The 21,298-nt window shown below is 39.4% G+C and overlaps 1 pseudogene; it reads right to left on the bottom strand.

Annotated features, from left to right (window-relative positions):
- Window positions 1-1,372: 1,372 nt before the first annotated feature.
- LOC143669815 (peptidyl-prolyl cis-trans isomerase FKBP3 pseudogene) lies at window positions 1,373-20,055 on the bottom strand (annotated as a pseudogene).
- Window positions 20,056-21,298: the final 1,243 nt, after the last annotated feature.

Here is a 21,298-nt window from a genome sequence, read left to right as displayed (position 1 = left end):
CCTTTTGATTAGATTGTTTCAGTTGAGATGTGACCCATCCAATTCAAGGTGAGTCTTAATCCATTATTGGAGTTCTTTATGAGAAGATAAAAGACAAGAAAAGCCATGATAGTTGAGAGAGAAATACCCAAAGAGAGCTGAGAAAGTGAGAGAGCCACTGAAGTCAGAAGCTGAAAGGAATGGAATCCAGGAGCAAAACACCAGCAAATGCCAGCCATGTGCCTTCCCGTGTAATAGAGGAATCCCGGATGTCATCAGTTTTTCTTCAGAGAAAGTATCAACCTGTTGATACCTTGACTGGGGCATTTTCATGGATTTAGAATAGTAAATTTGTAAACAAAACAATCTCCATTGTGAAAGCTAACCTATTTCTGATATATTCCATTTCAGTAGCTTTAGCAAATTGATATAAAGTCTTTTTTCCATTTTAAAATTGAGGTTATTTTTTATTTTTATAGGACCTCTTTATATATTCTATTCTGAATATTAAACCCTTTCTGGATATGTGGTTGCCAAATATTTTTTCCCATTGAATAGACTGCCTTTTCTTACTTGATAAAATCCTTTAAAGCCCCTAAGTATTTAATTTTGAGGAAATTCCATTTATCTACTTCTTCTTTCATTGCTCTTGCTTTGGGTGGAAGATTAAAGAAACCACCTCCTACCATAAGATCTCAAAGATACTTCCCTACTTTTTCTTCTAGGAATTTTATGGTTCTGGCGTCTATATTTAGGTCCTTGGTTCATTTGGAGTTAATTTTTGTATAGGGTGTGAGATAGGGGCTAGTTTTTATTCTTTTGCATATGGCTATCCAGTTCTCCTAGCACCTTTTGTTGAAGAGACTGCTCTATCCCAGTTAGGTGGACTTGGCAGCCTTGTTAAAAATCAGTTAACCAGGATGGGTCACGGTGGCTCAGCAGGCAGAGTTCTCGCCTGCTATGCCAGCGACCTGGGTTCATTTCCTGGTGCCTACCCATACAAAAAAAAGAAAAGAAAAATCAATTAACCATAGATTTAAGGGTCCATTTCTGCACTCCTAATTCCATTTCATTTGTCAAAATATCTATCCTTATGCAAGTAGCATGCCATTAAAAAATTGCATTGAGCCTTTTAATTTACAATAGGAGAGTAAAAGAATAATCAGTTCTCCTTAACCAACATTTTACACAGCTGTAGTAACAAACTTTAGGGATTTGTAAGGGAGTACATTTCTCAAAATTTGGGGACCAAGTAAACAAGTTTAACTTAGCTCCTTGAGTTTTTCAGTTGACTCTTACACACAATAGCAAATGACTCTAAATTTGTTACACAAGTTTCTTCAATTCCAAGTTTTATTGTTGCTGATGTCTTTGGATTTGAAGCATTGATATTTTAATCAATACACACTAATTCCACTTCAAAAATGAGTTCTGCATTTGGTAGAATTTTGGCTCAGATTGTCTTTTATTTCCATAAGCCCATTCCGGTTCAATCCACAATCCTTTACTCATAGTTAAGAGTGCTTCTTCCAATCCTCTGAAAACTTAAGGACTTGGCATTTTTCTTCTTCTTCGAATTTGTTTGAATATTAGTATTAAAAACAGTCCCATCCTGTGATATTCCTGTGTACCAGCATTGAACAACATCTCCCTTTTTAAGTAAGTTGATTTTCCCTCCCTTTTTAAGAACAGGTCTTGTGTATTTTGGTATGAGGGATCTACCTCATCTAGAGTCTCTTCAGACTTGGTTTCTTTGGGTTTGTTTTCATTAATTTTCACATCCTTTACCAGCTTTGATACTTATATTTTTAGTAACTTTGAAATGCTTACTTTCAAAAAAGGTAACCAAATGGTCCTTGTTAGCTGTTTTGGCCACATTTTTTTTTTTTCCTACATGGACAGACACAGGGAACCGAACCTGGGTCCTCTGGCATGGCAGGCAAGTATTCTTGCCTGCTGAGCCACCGTGGCCCTTGGCCACATTTTTAATGTTTTCTAATAATGTGTGTTCTGCAAGAAACTGATTTTAAACATCGTCTGCAGAAACTTGATAGTGTTTTCCTTGGGGACTGATTACTGCGCAGCTGCTCTAGTGTCCATGCCCGCTGTCCTGTGGAATGGCCACCCTCATCTTTCCGCACAGCCACCCTACAGTTTTGACCACTGTAGCTTTATAATATTCTTTAAAGTCAGAAAGTGAGAGTCTACCGACTTCACTCTTCTTTTCAAAATGTTTTTGGCTATTTGGGACCCTTTACCATTCCACATAAATTTGATATTTTAATCAATATACATTAATTCCACTTCAAAATGAATTCTGCATTTGGTAGAATTTTGGCTCAGATTGTCTTTTATTTCTGTCCTTTTCTTGTTCCTGATCTTAGAGGGAAAGCTTTCAATCTTTCACCAATAAGTAGGGTGTTAGCTTTGGGCTTTTCATATATGCCCTTTATAATATTCCCCACTTTCTTTGTTATCTGAGTGTTTTTATAAAGAGAGGCACTAGGTTTTCTCAAATGCCTTTTCTGCATCAATGGGGATGAACATGTTGCTTCTTCTTTTAATGCTGTTAATGTGTAATACATTAATTAATTTTCTTATGTTGAACCACCCTTGCACCAGAAATAAATCCCATTTGATTATGGTATATAAATCTTTTAGGTGCTATTAGATTTGGTTTGCCAGTATTTTGTTGAGGAGTTTTGCATCTATATTTATAAGAGATATTGGTCTCTAGCATTGTTTACATGTGGCATCTTTTATTACCTTTGGTATGAGGGTGATGTAGGCCTCATAGAATGAATTAGGGAGTGTTCCTGCCTCTTCAAGTTTTTGGAAGCAATTTGAGCAGAGTTGGAGTTTTCTTCGTGGACTATTTAGTAAAGTTCACCTCTGAAACCCTCTGGTCTGGGATTTTCTTGTTTGGGAGATGAATGATTCAATCTCTTTACTTGCAATTGGTTTGTTGAGATCGTCTATTTGTCAATGACCCAATAGGAAGGTTGTGTGTTTTTAGGAATTTGTCCATTTTTTTCTAGGTTATCTAATTTATTAGCATATAGTTTTCATTGTATCTTCTTATAGCCCTTTTTATTTTATCAGGATTTGTAGTAAAGTCCCCCTTTTCATTTTATTTTTATCTATACACTCTGTTTTTTTCCTTTCTGTGTCACTCTAGTGAAGGGTTTGTCAATCTTATTCAACTTTTCAAAGAACCAACTTTTGGTTTTGTTGATTCTATTTTTTGTTTTGTTTTGTTTTCTATTAATTTGCCTCTACTCTAATTTTTGCTTTCCCCTTCTTTCATCTTAATTTGAATTTGTTTTGTTCTTCTGTTCTGCTCTTCTGTTTCTAGTTCTTCCAGTTTTGAGGTTGTCTCTGATGGATTTATTTCCTATTTTTTAATTGCAGCATTTAGAGCTAGAAATTTCCCCATCAGCACTACCTTCACTGCATCCCATAAGTTTTGGTATGTTGCATTTTCATTTTAATTAACCTCAATCTATTTCCTAATTTTTCTTCTGATTTCCTCTTTAACCCATGGGTTGTTTAAGAGTATATTGTTTACTGTCTCTACATCTGTGAATTTTCCATTTCTTCCTTTGTTATTGATTTCTAGCTTCATTCCATTGTGATTGGAGAATGTGCATTGTATGATTTCAATATTTTTTAATTTAATGAGACTTGTTTTGTGACCCAACATATGGTCTATTCTGGAGAATGATCCATGTGTACTCAAGAAAAATTGAAGTATCTTTTATATGTCTCTTAGGTCTTGTTGCTTTAGTTTATCAACCAAGTCTTGTATTTCCTTACCGATCTTCTGACTAGATGTTCTAAGCATCATTCAGAGCAGTGTGTTTAAGTCTCCTACTATTGATGCAGAATTGTCAATTTCTTCCCTCAAGTCTGCCAGTATTTGCTTAATATATTTTGTAGCTCTGCTGTTAAGTGCATATATATTAATCACTGTCATAACTTCCTTTTGAATTACCCTGCTATTAGTATATAATGACCATCTTTGTCCCTCACAACTGCTTTTTTTTTTTTTTTAGTTCTTTTTTTTAAATTTTTTTTATTAATCAAAAAAAAGAAAAGAAATTAACACAACATTTAGAAATCATTCCATTCTACAAATGCACTCAGTAATTCTTAGTATCATCACATAGATGTATGATCATCATTTCTTAGTACATTTGCATCGCTTTAGGAAAAGAACTAGCAAAACAGCAGAAAAAGATATAGAATGTTAATATAGAGAAGAGAATTAAAATAATAATACTAATAAAATACATATATATATATAAAAAGGAAAAAGAAAAAAACAAAAACAAAAGATACCAACACACAAACAAACAAAAAACCATATTTCAGGTGCAGCTTCATTCAGTGTTCCAACCTAGATACATTACACCTAGGTATTATTGTGCTGTCCATTTTTGAGTTTTTGTATCTAGTCCTGTTGCACAGTCTGTATCCCTTCAGCTCCAATTACCCATTATCTTACCCTGTTTCTAACTCCTGCTGGTCTCTGTTACCAATGATATATTCCAAGCTGATTCTCGAATGTCGGTTCACATCAGTGGGACCTTACAGTATTTGTCCTTTAGTTTTGGGCTAGACTCACTCAGCATAATGTTCTCTAGGTCCATCCATGTTACTACATGCTTCATAAGTTTAGTCTGTCTTAAAGCTGCATAATATTCCATCGTAGGTATACGCCACAGTTTGTTTAGCCACTCGTCTGTTGATGAACATTTTGGCTGTTTCCATCTCTTTGCAATTGTAGATAATGCTGCTATAAACACTGGTGTGCAAATGTCCGTCTGTGTCTTTGCTCTTAAGTCCTTTGAGTAGATACCTAGCAGTGGTATTGCTGGGTCGTAATCCATTCTGCCATTCTACGTCTTTTGATTGGGAAATTCAGTCCATTAACTTTTAGTATTATTACTGTTTGGATAATATTTTCCTCTACCATTTTGGCTTTTGTATTATATATATCATATCTGATTTTCCTTCTTTCTACACTTTACTCCACACCTCTCTTTTCTGTCTTTTCGTATCTGACTTTAGTGCTCCCTTTAGTATTTCTTGCAGAGCTGGTCTCTTGGTCACAAATTCTCTCAGTGACTTTTTGTCTATAAATGTTTTAATTTCTCCTTCATTTTTGAAGGACAATTTTGCTGGATATAGGAGTCTTGGTTGGCAGTTTTTCTCTTTTAGTAATTTAAATATATCATCCCACTGTCTTCTAGCTTCCATGGTTTCTGCTGAGAAATCTACACATAGTCTTATTGGGTTTCCCTTGTATGTGACAGATTGTTTTTCTCTTGCTGCTTTCAAGATCCTCTCTTTCTCTTTGACTTCTGACATTCTAACTAGTAAGTGTCTTGGAGAACGCCTATTTGGGTCTATTCTCTTTGGGGTGCGCTGCACTTCTTGGATCTGCAAATTTAGGTCTTTCATAAGAGTTGGGAAATTTTCAGTGATAATTTCTTCCATTAGTTTTTCTCCTCCTTTTCCCTTCTCTTCTCCTTCTGGGACGCCCACAACACGTATATTTGTGCGCTTCATATTGTCATTCAGTTCCCTGATCCCCTGCTCAAGTTTTTCCATTTTTTTCCCTATAGTTTCTGTTTCTTTTTGGAATTCAGATGTTCCATCCTCCAGTTCACTAATTGTAGCTTCTGTCTCTTTAGATCTACCATTGTAGGTATCCATTGTTTTTTCCATTTTTTCTTCTTTGTCCTTCACTCCCATAAGTTCTGTGATTTGTTTTTTCAGATTTTCTATTCCTTCTTTTTGTTCAGCCCATGTCTTCTTCATGTCCTCCCTCAACTTATTGATTTGGTTTTTGAAGACTTCTTCCATTTCTGTTCGTATATTCAGCATTAGTTGTCTCAGCTCCTGTATCTCATTTGAACTATTGGTTTGTTCCTTTGACTGGGCCATATCTTCAATTTTCCGAGCGTCATCCATTATTTTCTGCTGGTGTCTGGGCATTTGATCAGATTTCCCTGGGTGTGGGACCCAGCTGGTTGAAAGGTTTTTCTGTGAAATCTCTGGGCTCTGTTTTTCTTTTCCTGCCCAGTAGGTGGCGCTCGTGGCGCTCGTCTGTCTGCACAGCAGTCAGCCCGGGAAACCGCGCGTGAAGGCGGGGGTCGCTGGCCGCCGCGGCTTGGGAGAGTGCCGGTCCTAATTGCCCAGCTGGCCCGAAACGCCAAGCGTGACAGGAGGGCCCCGCTATCCAACGTTCCCAGTCAGACCGGGGAGCCACGTGCGTGGAGGGGACCCCTGTCGCCAGCCGCCCCGGCCGGGAAAACGCGCGCCCCTCGAGTATCTCACCACAGCGGATTCTCCCTGCCTGTTCAGCTGTTCCAGAGTGGGGTACGCTGTCTTTTTGGTCTCTGTCGTGACTCCGGGAGTTGTTTCGTATTGTTTCTGTTTCTTTAGTTGCTTTTCTGGAGGAGGAACTAAGACCCGCGCGTCTTACTAAGCCGCCATCTTCTCCCTCACAACTGCTTTTTACTTAAAGTCTATTTTATCTGATATTAGGATAACATCCCAACTTTCTTTTGGTTACCCTTGCATGGTTTGATTTTTCTGGCCTCTCATTTTCAGCCTATTTGTATCATTCCTTGAATTTAAGATGACTTTGTTGCCAACAGCATATTGTTGGTTCATACTTTTAAAAATACATTCTGTAACTCTCTGCCCTTTGATGGGAAAGTTTAATTCATTTACATTTAAAGTCACTGTGCTGGTTTGAAAGGATGTATGTACCCTAGAAAAGCCATGTTTTAATCTTAATCCCATTTTCTAAAGGCAGCCATTTCTTTTAATCCCTATTCAGTACTTTATGTTTGAAACTGTAATTAGATCATCTCCCTGGAGATGTGATTTAATCAAGAGTGGTTGTTAAACTGGATTAGGTGGAGATGTGCCTCCATCCGTTCGGGTGGGTCTTGATTAGCTTACTGGAATCCTATAAAAGAGGAAACATTTTGGAGAAAGTTGGAGAGTTCAGAGAGAGAGAGAAAAATAGCACGACACAACCATGAGAAGCAGAGTCTATCAGCCAATGACCTTTGGAGATGAAGAAGCAAAATGACTCCCTGGGAGCTTCATGAAACAGGAAGCCAGGAGAGAAAGCTAGCAGATGATGCTATGTTCACCACTTGCTTTTCCAGATGAGAGAGAAACCCTGACCGTGTTCTCCATGTGCCATCTCACTTGAGAGAGAAACCCTGAACTTCATCGGCCTTCTTGAACCGAGGTATCTTTCCCTGGATGCCTTAGGTTGGACATTTCTATAGACTAACTTTAATTGGGATACTTTCTTGGCCTTAGAACTGTAAACTAGCGACTTATTAAATTCTCCATTTTAAAAGCCATTCCATTTCTGGTATATTGCATTCTTGTAGCTAGCAAATTAGAGCAGTCACTACTGATAGCACGGAACTTTCTTCTGCTGTTTTGGTATTTAGGCTTTGTAACTCTTATACCATTTCGTCCCTCAATTCTTCTGTTAATGCCTACTTTTATATTTATTTGATTTTTTTTGTTGTTGTACCATATTGGATGCATTCTCTTTCTATCTGGATATATTTTTTTCACATTTTTTCTATGTGGTTATCATGGGGTTAAAATTTCATATCTTAAATATAGAACAATCATATTTGGTTTTATACCAACTTGACTTTATTAGCACACATATACACTTTTCCTATATCCCACAATCCCCTCCCCTTTTCTGCCCTTGTTAATACTTACATCTTTGTAAATTGTATGTACAAAACCGTAGATTTATAATTACTTTTTATGCATTTGCATTTTAGCATCTGTAGGAAGAAAGAAGTGATGTTAAATACCAAACAATACAATACAACACTATTGGCATTCATAGTCACCCAGATGGCTACTTTCAGCAGAGATCTGTATTTCTTTATGCCACTTTCAACTACTGTCTAGTGTCCTTTTCATTCAGTCTGAAGAACATCCTTTAGCATTACCTGTAGAGCACATTTAGTGGTGATAAAATACCTTGGCTTTCGTTTGTTTGAGAATGTCTTAATCGCTCCCTCATTTTTTATATAAATGAGGATATAAACTGGATATAAAATTTTTGGCTGGCAATTGTTTTCTGTCAGCACTTTAATGATTTCAACTCATTGCCTTCTTGCCTATACAGTTTTTGATGAGAAATCAGCATTCAACCCAATTAAGGACTCCCTTGTACATAAAATATTGTTTTTCTCTTCCAACTTTCAGAACTCTTCCTTGTCCTTTGCATTCAATAGTGTGATCAATAGTTGTTCTGGAGTTCGCCTGCTTATTGGAGTTGTATACCCCCTCTATTTCCTAAGAAACAGACCTGGGTGTGTAAAGCAGGCCAGGCTTTACTCTAGCTATTAGCCTCTAAAGTTTCTTACACTTTGTCTCAAGCCACTTTTGCCTGAAGGATAAATTCTGGGAGTGGGGGGAAGCAAGAGAGGAGTTTCCCAAGTCATTCTTTCCCAGCCAGAACAAGGCAGGGTCATAGGAAGTGGTTACAGATTGACTTCAAAGCACCTGAGGAGGAGATCAGAAAGGATGCTAGCAGCCACCTCTGCTTCTCCCCCAACGTGAACTTTCTTAACCTGATCAGCATGAGCTAACTCTCTCCTGCAGTCCTGAGGAAGTGTATCATCTTTACATCTCCTCTGCTCTCACTTTTGTCCAGGGCATGTTGGAACCGTGGCCAGCCTTATAGCTGGGTTCCCAGAGATCCAGAAGCACTAATGAAAAGACGTGATCATCAATTGCCCATGTCCACCCCTGGTCTTGGGAAAGAGGATTTTTACATCCCTTACTGTTATCAGCAAGCTAGCCACGGTCTAGACACCACAGCTGCCTACCAAGAGATTAGAGAATGGGCACTGGTAAACATCATCATGGAGAAAGCAAGTTACTTGTCTTTACATTAATTTACAAACCTCTTTCTCCTTCTCTTCCCTGGATGCAGTCCAGTATTCTAGTGGCCTCCGTAGTTTCAAAATATTTATTTCAGACAATTCCTGCCTTCCTAAATAGTTATTTTGATGGAGGGACTGAATCCTGGAGATATCTACTAACCATCTTTTCAAAATCTTAAGGTATCTTATTTTCAATACTTTACTATTAGTATGAGCTGGGATATAAAAACAAAAAGAATGTGAGTCTGACTAAAAGATGATGATTAGAGAATATCATTAAGGTTAATTAGAGAAAAAAGGAGAATCAGATAATTTTATTGGGAAATTTTGAATAACTAGAAGCTCATTTTTTTTTTAAGTACTACTTGGAAAATATTTTATACAGGCTGCTATTCCCCCTACCTCACCAAAAAAGTTGATATCAGAAGAAAACTTCACATTTTTCATTTCTTGTAAAAAAGTAAATGGAAAAGGCAAGGACACAAATTGGCATTTGCACACTGATGGTTATAGCAGCATTATTTACAATTGCCAAGAGATTGAAACAGCCCAGATGCCCACCAATGGATGAATGGCTAAACAAGCTGTGGTAGATACATATGATAGACTATTATGCAGCTGTAAGACAGAATAAAATCATGAAGTATATAACAGCATGGATGAAACTTGAGGACATGATGCTGAGTGAAATTAGCCAGAAGCACAAGGACAAATAATGTATGGTCTCACTAATGTGAACTGACATTAATGAGTGAACTTTGAAAGTTGCAGTTAAGAACCCAGGTTATCAGGAGATAGATAGGGTAGAGATTGGCTTAGAACTGTAAACTTGTAACTTACTAAATTCCCTTTCAAAAAGCCATTCTATTTCTGGTATATTGCAATCTGGTAGCTTTAAAACTAATACAGGTGCTGTTTAATTACTTAGAAACAATTTGATTTTTTTTTCTTTTCAGATTCATTAGATGTGGCCACCACAGCTTTTAGTCTAGGCCTGATTTTGTCCCATTACTGAGGTAGTAACTTTTTGAGTAGTCTATAGATGCCCCCTGCATTGTGAGGTTTCCCACTCTGGCTGGCGGACACATGAACACCTAGCTGTGGGTGAACCCAAGTTGTTGTTTACTCTGTTTTTTCTGGTGGCTTTTTACTCAGTCTTAGGGAGTTTCTTCACATGCATGTGCTGACCAGTACTGAGCTGAAGACTTTGAGTGGGACCCTCTGCAGGTCTCCAGACTCTGTCTGCAGTTCTTTCCTTCCGGGTCTCTGCCCTATAGCCACAGCTGCCTTGATCTCTTCGAACTCCTGGTTTCATCTCCTCAACCCAAGGAAATCAGTGGACTTCTTTTGGGCTTTCTCTGCCTGTGCTGCAGCCTGACAGTAAGCTGGAGCAATTGTAGAGCTCACCTTGTTTGTTTCCCACTATTAGGGGTTAAAGTTCTTTGCTGTGTATTGTCAAAGATCTATAAAATATTGTTTCATATTTTGTCAATTCTTGTAGTTATTTCAGGTGGGAGGGTAAATCTGGTCCTGTTTTACATCTTAGCTGGAACTGGAAATTTGGAGGACAGTGATGAAAAGTCTATGTGGCTAGACAGAGCTACATGCTGCTAGATGAGACCAGAGGAGTAGACTGGAAACAAACCACATAGAGATCCAATTTGAAAAATGTTAATGTGCCTTTCTCATTTTGTTCTTTTATATACACAATGTGTACATGTCACCTTGAGGTCCTCATCTGTCTGGAGGTGTGAGATGACATTCAAGGGACATAGAAGCATCCAAACACTCTGGTTTGGGTACAAGACAGTACTAAGTGAGCTGAGAGACATGGAGAGTCTAGCATGGAGCAAAGAGGGCACAGTGTGTGTGGACTGAGTGTGCTCAGGGCTAACTAAGAAGCTGAGAGAGAGGCAGGTGAGAACCATACCACTTTAGTACCCGCGCTGGGAGGGGCCCAGAGCAGCCACTTCTGGCACAGACCAGCCGGAAGCCAAAGGACCCAAGGGGCTCAAACAACCTTCTCTCCCATTAGCCCTCCCAATCAATAGCGTGAGGTCATATGCCACCCCTACCTCGCCAGTAAATTTGCCATGTAGAAGAACAGCAAGGAAAGGGATAGAAATCTGAGCATTAGCAGCAGCGGGGGTCCTCTAAGTAGTTGGAGTTATCAGAGACTGTTGAAATAGGCATGCACCAAAATTTCCCCCTCATGTTTGACTTTTCAAATTCTTTTTTCCCTGCTCTCTCTCAGGAGGAGAACTTTCAGGTAAGATCAGATGAGTCAATGGAAAATAAAAATATTTTATTGTTGTTTTTCTTGTCTTTACACATATGAATGTAGCATAAATCTTGAGAGTTGAAAGCCAAAGTCTTTTAAGCACGGCAGTTGGTGGGAGGGACAGAATAACGGTGTTTTCTGTTTGAATAGTCCACGGCAGCCAAAGTGAGTGGAAGATGGATGCTTAGAGAACTTTTGGAGACTTGTTATAGTACTTTATGCAAAAAAACCAAAACAAGGCAAAAAACTGATTGAAAAAAATCAGATTTCAAAATATGAAGATTTTTATTATTGTCTTAGTATATTCTATCTCTATCAATCTGAATGTATATATAGAGAAAGATTTTACTATTATCCCAGGGGGGCCTTCCTAGGTGTCTCTGCTCCTAATAAATTTATGTTAGAAGAAAGACAAACCTAAGTTTTCATTATTGCTAAGCCATTTTGACATCACGCTACCATCAAAAAAAAAAAAATCCTCATCTCTACTCAAGAGCCATCTATTCTATGAAATTGAAAAATAATTGTAAAACAAAAATTTTTATCATGTGAGTCAAAGCACGTTGTCTAACATCATGCAGTCTTTTCTTAAACCCCAAGATTTTTTAACCCTATTTTCATTTTGAAAAAAAACCATATATACAAAAAGCAATAAATTTCAAAGCACACAGTAACAATTAGTTGTAGAACATATTTCAGAGTTTACTATAGGTTACTGTGCCAGTAAGCCATGTTTTAATCCTGATTCAACTTTGTGGTAGCAGTCCTTTTTTATAATCCCGATCCAATAATGCAGGTTGGAATCGTTTGATTAGATTATCTCCATGGATACGTGACACACCCAATTGTGGGTATTAACTCTTGATTAGAGACTACACCCATTCCAGGTGGGTCTTGATTAGTTTACTGGGATACTTTAAAAGAGGAAACATTTTAGAGAGAAGACAGAAACAACAGAAATGAGAGAAATAACAGAGCCTACAGAAACAATGGAAGCCTCAGAGCAAACAGAGAGAGCAGATGTAGATGCTTGGAGAACAATTGCTTCATGGAGACATAGATGTTTGGAGATGCTTGGAGTCCAGCAGATATCACCATGAGATGTTAAGCAGGCCAGAACCTGGAGAAAGCCAAAGGAAGCTAAGAGATGAAAACCATCTCCAGAGAAGCAAAGTGAGAAACTGCCACATGGACAAGGATTGAAAGCAGCAGAGCCCAGGAAGAGGGGACCAGAAGATGCCAGCCACATTACTTCCCAGCTGACAGAAGTATTCCACACCAATTGGCCTTTCTTGAGTGATGGTAACCTCTTGTTGGTGCCTTAATTTGAACACTTTCACTTCCTTAGAACTGTAAACTTGTAACTTATTAAATCCCCCTTTATAATAGCCATTCCATTTCTGGTATACTGCATTTCAGCAGCTAGCAAATTAACACAGGGACAATTCTACAATTTCAGGTCTTTACTTGGCTGCTCCAAGACACTGGAGACTAAAAGAAATATCAGTATAATGATTCAGCAGTCATAATCATTTTTAAAGTCCTATCTTCTTTGTTACAGCTCCACCTTCTCTTTAATCTTTTTCCCAATTTTCAGGGGTATTTGGGCTATGCTGCTCATTCCAACATTTGGGCTGTCAACAATATGAGATAAGGGTATGGAGCTAGGTGATGTTCTGGGGAGGCTGGTCTCTCTGAATTTCAGGACTTATTTGGCCTAGGAACTCATCTGGAGGTGGTAGGTTTCTGGAAAGTAATAATAGTGCAACATCATGCACTCTTTAAGGAAGTGAAAATCTGTCAGAGTAATTCTATACCAAGAGATACTTTCCTACCTTTTCTCAAGCCTGAGGCTCCATCCTTATCACAGGCATCCCCAGGCATTCAATCCCATTATTACTAACTGAAGCTACTAATGAAGTTATTCAGGGTACCTTATCTGGATGGATCCCAAATCACACTGAGAACAATTTGGCCATGTCTCTTAGTACTTCCTATATATAACTGGCTTTATCTCATAAATTGTGGTTTAGCAAAAGGCAGGCACAAAATTTTCTTGTAATTTTGTTTTTACTTAACATCTTTTTTTGGGGGTGTGAGTTCTATAGACTTATATATTTTACTGAAGAAAGAATTTTGCAGTTTCACAAATACAAAAATTTGATTTCTGCTTAAAGTCTTCTTTCTCTTTTTTCTTAAACTTTTTTATTGTATAACATAGCATATATACAAAGCAAAGAAAGAAAAAAGCAATAGTGTTCAAAACACTCTTGAACAAGTAGTTACAGGACAGATCTCAGAGTTTGTCATGGGCTACCATATCATCATCTCAGATTTTTCCTTTAGTTGCTCCAGAATATAGGAGGCTAGAAGGAACAAATATTTTTCATCATCATAATCAACTTTTTGTCCTTTTTTGTGAAAAATAACATATATACAAAAAAGCAATAAATTTCAAAGCAAAGCACACCAATCAGTTGGAGAACAGATTTCAGAATTTGGTATGGGTTACAATTTCACAACTGTTAAGTTTTTACTTCTAGCTGCTGTAAGATGCTGGAGACTAAAAGGAGTATCAATTTAGTGATTCAGCAATCATATTAATTTGTTAAACCCTTCTTTCTCTGTATAACTTCACCATCAACTTTAATCTTGGGCTATGGCCATTCTAACTTTTTCATGTTGGAAGGGATTGTTAATAATTTGGGGTACAGAGATGGAACTAGCTCATGTTCTGGAGAGGCTGGGCCCTCTAGTTTCAGGACTTACCTGGTCCAGGGTACCCATCTGGAGATTGTAGGTTTCTGGAAAGTTAACCTAGTTCATAGAATATTTGTGGAATCTTATATATTGCCCTAGATGTTCTTTAGGATTCACTGGTGTGGTTTTTGGTTGGGGGTTGGCAAGTTATGATAGGTAGCAATGTCTAACTGAAGCTTGCATGAGAGTGACCTCCAGAGTAGGCTCTTGACTCTATTTGAACTCTCTCAGCCACTGATGCTTTATTAGTTACATGTTTTCCCCCTTTTGGTCAAGATGGAATTGTGGCTCCCATAGTGCCAGGCCGGACTCATCCCTCGTAATCATTTCCCATGCCACCAGGGAGACTTTCACTCCTGGATGTCTTGTCCCATGTAGGGGGGAGGGCAATGATCTCACTTATGAAATGGGGCTTAGAGAGAGTGAGGCCACATTTGAGCAACAAAAGAGGTTCCCCAGAATTAACTCTTAGGCATACCTAAAGGTAGTCTAAGCTTCTCTGCTACCTACATAAGCTTCATAAGAATAAGCCTCAAGATCAAGGGCGTTTCCTATTAATTTGGTTGTCCCTAATGTTTGACGCAGTATCAGGGATTCCCTGATGGTAAAGTTTAATAGTTCCATATTTTTTCTTCCATCCCTCAAGGACCTTGTCAATATTTTTTGATTATCTGCTAACTGTATTCTAGGATGTATCGTTGGATGCCTCACAACTTTGTTCCTTTTTGTAGCAGCACAATATTTGATCATATGTGTATAACATTGTTCACCAATCTATTTCTCAGGCAGTGCGTCTTTTAGCCACCTGCATTCATTAGGCATCATGTACAATGCCCAAAGTCTACAGTCTGTCAACACTCAATTTTAGATAATTTCACTGTTCCCAAGAGAAAGATAACCAATAAACACCTCACCAAATAGAAAATCTAAACCTCCCCTTAATTCTTGTACCCTCCCCAATTATTTACCTCTGCTGTTGATGTGGTAGTGTTGATTTCCTTTTAAACATGCCCATAGCATGCAATAGCAGTTTCTCTCCTGAGCGCTGGACTTAAACAGGATGAGGCTGTATGACTATATGGGCTGGGGTCGGGTGTAATCTAGGTAAGGAGGTAAGTGCCCCCAGCCTTTATGTGCTGGTGACCGCTGAAATTTGCTTTCTATATTATAAGTGGATCTAAATCCAGTAGATTTCTTTCAGTTTCTTTCCTTTTTAAATTACACAAGTAATATAGGATTATTATAAAATACTTGGACTATACAGATAAATAAAGGGTAAAAGATAAGACAAAACCAACAAGTCATTTGTAATCACAACAGCGTGGGTGTAATTACTGTTATTTTACCTTGCTGCGCATCCTTTTGGACTTTTTCTTTCTAAGCATAGAAAGACATCATGCTGTATGTACTGATTTGAGGCCTGATTCTTTCACTTAATAAAATATTGTGCACATGTTTCCATGTCAGCAAATATTATTTTAAGACATTATCTAGGGCAGGCCATGGTGGCTCAGCAGGCAGAATTCTCACTTGCTATGCCAGAGACCTGGGTTCAATTCCTGATGCCTGCCTATGCAAAAAAAAAAAAAAATTTATATATATATATATATATAATGGGTGCCTAATATTCTAACATATGAATGTGCCATACTTTATTTCATCAAGTTCCTATTTTTCAATGTTCAAATTCTTTTCATTTTTTTGAAGGACTGCAAATAGAGCTACACAGTTGTGCAGACAGTTGCAAAGGCAGCTAAATGTTTGCACACATAATGAACTATTTACTTTTGAACAGTTGTTATAAATCCTGGTGTCTTAAAAGAATTGCCCCTTGTTGATGTTTTTCTGATCATGGTGAACTATAAAATACTTAAGTTACCTTCCCACCTCCAGCATAGACCATGCTCTCCGGTGGAGCATGGAGAGTCATTAAGCATCCTCAACCCCAATAGTTCTAATTAGGTTCTCATGGCTTGTTTCATCTACAGTTCAGTCCAGGAAGTATGTATAGACTGCTACCGGCCAAATGACTCATTGAGACAAACTATTCTTGAACAAGTCAGAAAAATAATAAAAGATCTCAACTTGTATAGCTATAGTAGAAAAGGAAAAAATCATTTACAGGACATCTGAAGCATCTAGTAATCAGCTTGTTCTGAGACATAGCAGAAAAATCTGAAGCAGATAAACTGGTAACTGGATCATGGAGAAGGACCACAAGGAATCCTAGATTGGCATAGTTTTTGTTTCTTCCCTTTACTGTGTGAAGAAAAGAAAGAAGGAAGAAAGAGAGACACACACACATGAAAGACACTAAAGCAACAAAGAGAGATGTTGAAAAGCTTGGCTTGACCTTGGGAAGTACTCATGTAGAGAATTTTTGGTTATTTAGCTTTTTAGATTCATGGTCCTTGCCTCTTAGAGGATTAAATAAATCACAGTTGTAGCAAACAGTTTAGAAAGTAAATCAACCCGCTAAGCATTCAGCTTTAGGCAATGAGTTTGGAACCTATCAGAGTATAACTGGTTTGGTAGTAATTATAAGAACACAGTGGAAAATTCAGGCTCATTTATCCATCCAGATTTGTCTTTGATAACAGGTCTGAAAGATAGAGAAGATAAGCAGCATAACTTAAAGGCACGCACAGTATTATTTCCAGGTTCCATTGCTAGAAAGCTCCTCTTGTTAAAAAATACAGTAGTAATTTTAAAAACAAATCCCCCCCCCAAATAAAACCCCAAAACAAATCCAAATGTTGATCTTTTTTACTTCTATTTTAGAATAAAGTATTCTAGGAAAAGAATAGATTCATATGTATTATATAAGATATATCAATGTCCTGGCCTGCAGGGGCTTTTCCAGCTGAGAGACCAAAGAAAGCACCAGGTACTCACCAAGACAGGATCTTATTATAGGAATTTACTTACAGAAGTAAAGAAGGAAGTTAATCAGGGAATCATGCTGTCTGAGGTGGCTGTTTCAGAGCTCAGGTGAAAGCCCTCTACACTTAGCCAAGAATCAAAATTCCATTGAGTATGAGAAATGGGTACAGCAGAAGTGTCTCGTAACACAAGGTAGGGATGATTATGGTTTGTGTGCACAGGGGAAGGATTAAAGATTGCTTTGTAGATAACAACCTTTAATAACATCTGATAGCATCAGATAACAACATGATAACATCACAAGGACTCCAGGAAGGAAGTAGTAGTATAGATTAGCATCCTATGCAGAGAAGGGTCTGGTCTCTTACATACATTGACCGTCTGGACATTCCTCCTTTCGTGGGGAGGTCAGCTTAAACACTAACTGACCCAGGTCATGCAAGCAGCTGCGTGCTTTCAAGTTTTACAGACTTAGGGAATAGCATGGCCCCTAGGTCCCCATAATCCATCCTCTCGTGCAGCAGTTTGCATTGACCATAGGACAGACATTGCATCCACGATCCACAAGAACAATATAATAAGTAAGTCACAAAGTAAAAACAAACTAGCACATGCAGAAAGTTGTCCTACTAGCAAGTGGCACTTTGGCCAAGTTAGTGAATTAAACCATCATGAGAGAAGATCATCTGGTAAGTGTTCAATGTTTTGGATGTGACTGCATATGATTTGAAGCTTGTGTAACATTTTGTGAGTTTTCAGGTATATATACGCAATATTAGATATTTATTAAAGCATGGATATCACTTTGCACTGTTGTGAGACTATCTAGTGCCATTCTGTTTTGCAAAACTACTTTCTAAGCTGCGTGGTTTCTTCATTAAGGATATAACTTGTTTTAGTTCGCTGATTATGCGTGCATTGTGATTGGCTAGAGCGGCTACATGTTTTTCAGTTACTAGCAATGCTGACTGGGATGAATATATCTAAGAGGTAGAACCATCAGGCAGTTCACTTGATTCTATATTGGGTTTTTACCATTCCAATTACTGGGCATATGTGGCAAGGTATCATAAAAAGTAGTAGGTACATAGGGCTATCTCCACAGACATCATCTAGTCCAGTTACAGGGCAGGTAGGGCCAATAGCTTCACCCACAGGTCCAGAGCCATGCCTTACGGGGGACGGGGGGTAGGCCCCATACTTATTACTTACATTCTGCCACTGGAAGAGGCTGCCATTTTGCAAATGATGGTCACATTACAAAGTTCAGTAGCAGCCACCCCTTGTCCTTCAATAAGTTCCATGCAGATGGGTGCCGATTTGTCCATAGTGATGGTCTCGGCAGTGAGTCACCCCAAACCATCAAATACTAACTATCCTGTATAGGCCAGGAATTGTTAACTTGGTCCTGGACCAGGGAGTAAATGTAAAGATAAGAATCAGCCTTAGAAGTCAAAGTCTCTGGTAAGGAAGAGAAAGAGAAGCTTCCCAAAGTTGCCAGCAGTGGGGTGCTGTGTCAGGTCAGCGTTGCGGCCCACATTGTTGGGTTGGCAGAAGCCACAGTCCACGGGAGGCTGGTATTGCTAGACAACAGCACCTCAGGGCATGCCCAGCACTGAGACCTGTCATGTGCATAGGTTACCGTACAAACCCACTGCAAAAACGCATTTCCCACAATACTATGGGTGAAAAGAAAGATGTTTATGGGGAACAATAAAGGGCAGATCTTGGTGGCCTAATAATATATGCACTAAATATATTGGTGGTCTAATAATATATGCACTAAATTCCATTAGTGGGTAAAAGTGTCCTCGCAGAAGGTGTGTTATGAGGGGTTCAGATACCATACTTTCTCCCCCGAGCTAATGCGTGGTCCCTAGGAGTGGTGTCTACAGCTAACTTGAGCATAATAAGAGTCCATTGTGTCATACGTGCAGTGCATGTAGCACGGGGGGTCCAGGGGTAACAATATAAACAGGTATTGACATTTAACAAGGAACTGAGGCCTGATGCTTAAATTCTGAACAACCCCAATACCCCTTAGACTTAGGATTCCTAAGTTTTAGGATTCCTTAGGCCAGGAAGGAAAAGTCCAAGATCAGGGCCAATTGACCTTCTTTTCCCCACTTTCTAATTCTTGTGGTGCAGGCAAGGTAAAGTTGTCATCATTACTTCTCTGTGGCTGAAATGTCACTGTCCCGTTTTACTTGTATCCTCAGGGCCTGTCTGGGTCCAGCCATCACCATCTCTATGGGTGCTGGGGCAGCCACCCTGAGCCTAGAGTGATGTTGGTCAAGGCAAGGTACAAGCATTGAGTTCATTGCTGCAGAGACCTTTTGTCATCTTTTAGTTGCTCCTTTAAGAGGCCATTCATCCTTTGGACTAATTCTGCTGCAGCTGAATTACAAGGTCAGTGGAAAGTCCATAAAGCATCATGTTCGATTGCCCAAGTCTGAGTCAACTTTTCAGTGAAGAGGGTCCTTCTATCACAGTCCACATGGGTAGGGACCCCAAAGAAGGCACTTATTTTCTCTAGGCTTTTTGTTGTAGTCCTTTGATTAGCTTTTTCCACTGGGGAGGCCAGCAGCAGCCCTATAGCTGTGTCTATGGCTGTAAAGGGGTACTTTGTCCCTTCACACAGAGGGAGAGGTCCTATATAATCCATTTGCCACCAGGTGACACACTGCTCCTGGCCAGTGTGGCCAAGTTGACACAGAAGCATCCTAGGCCATCGTAGTGAGTGCGAATGGCAGGCATCTACCACCTCTTTTGTCTGCTGTCATGTTATAGGCATAAGCAGCTGAAATTGTGACAGTTGTCACAAGGCCTGATACCCTCACTGTCCTATTTTCAGTGCAATCACAGCAGATTCCTGTGCTGCAGGCATTAGGCTGTGGATTTTTTCCAAAGCATCTGCCTCGACGTTGCCTGGTAATGAATTAGTGTTATGCATGGAAACATGGAAAACAGTGACCTTTCCTTTATGGCAGGCAGTCCAGATGTCTTCCCACATCTCTTTCCCCCATAGGGGGACTGACTACCGTCCACTGTCCCTGCTTCCATGTGGCCGTCCATACTCTTAAGCCTTGGTACATGGTCCAGTTGTCTGTGGAAATGGTCAGTGTGTCCCTGGTTTCGTGGGTGAGGACCATCCACATAGCCCACAGGCTGCTTTGCATGGTTCCCGTCTCCCACCATATGGACTCAGAGCTAGGGTGCACAGCCACAGCTGTCTGTGTAGCAGGCTGCCCGTGTGCTGATCCATCAGTATACCAGGTGGAACCAGGTATGCTCCTTTTCCCTTCAATTGTGGACATGAAAATAGCCATTTTGGGAAGGTCAGCCAAAAGAGGGCAGCATTGTTCTTCCACGTAAGAGATCGTTCCTAAGACATCTTGCATCTCTGCACTTAAAGAGCTGTTGAAAATGCTTCCATGCAAGGGATGGGCCTTCCACTTTGCCAGCAGGCTAAGCCAAGCACTTCTGGAACGGGGGTTATTAATGGTGTCATGTGCCCACCCCTGTATCAGGATTGTAGTTTGCGGAGTCACTGGGCACTTTTAAGTTAGTCCTTCCACCTGCAGCAAGGTATTATGGGCTGAACACAACAGTTTTTCTAAAGGACTGTATCTCAGCTCTTTTCCTTTCCACAGTTGAGACCAGAATCCAATAGGTACTTGTTTTGCATGTTGTCATTGCCACAAGCACCACCCAAAGCCAATAGGTCTCTAATATTGTGACAAACCCAGGAATGCCAACAGTTATTTTGGAGTACAGGAGGTGGGATCATTTTGTACTTTGTCAACAGCAGCAGAAGAAATAGTTTTAGTTTTACCTGACCAAACAACACCCAAAAGTTTGACAAAGCATCCAGGCCCCTGCAACTTGTCTTGATTTACTGCCCATCCCCAGCTTTCAAGATGGATCACCACTAGGCTAGTGGCAGTTTCTAGTTCTGGAAGAGAATTACTGGTTAGCATGACTACATCAACGTCATGAAACAAAGTCACATTTCTGGAGGTTTTCCACATCTTTAGGACTTGTGCCACCAGCCCATGGCAAATAGTGGGACTGTGAAGATACACCTGGGGTAGGGGTAGCATGGTAAGTGTCGGTTCTTGTCTTCCCCACGTGAATGTGAATGCAGGCTGGCTGGAGGGATCTAAAGAAATACTGAAGAAAACATTTGCAAGATCTAATGCAAAATGAAATTGTCCTAAATGAGTACTTACATCTTGTAACCAAGTTCCACCAGTTTCCTTACTGTCCTCACAGGGCGATTGAAAGGACTGCGAGTTGAAATAATAATATCAAATTTTTCTTAGCTGTTTAGTAGTGGTGGTGATCTCCTGATGGCCTCTGGGTGGTCTGTACTGGTGCACTGCCAGTGTGCATCTAGAAGAAGTACTTTCACTGGTGACCACTCAGCATGGCCTTCCAT

The sequence above is a fragment of the Tamandua tetradactyla genome, chromosome 26, assembly GCF_023851605.1.
Source record: "Tamandua tetradactyla isolate mTamTet1 chromosome 26, mTamTet1.pri, whole genome shotgun sequence".
In the NCBI taxonomy this organism is placed as follows: Eukaryota; Metazoa; Chordata; class Mammalia; order Pilosa; family Myrmecophagidae; genus Tamandua; species Tamandua tetradactyla.
This window is presented reverse-complemented; position numbering and strand designations above follow the sequence as displayed.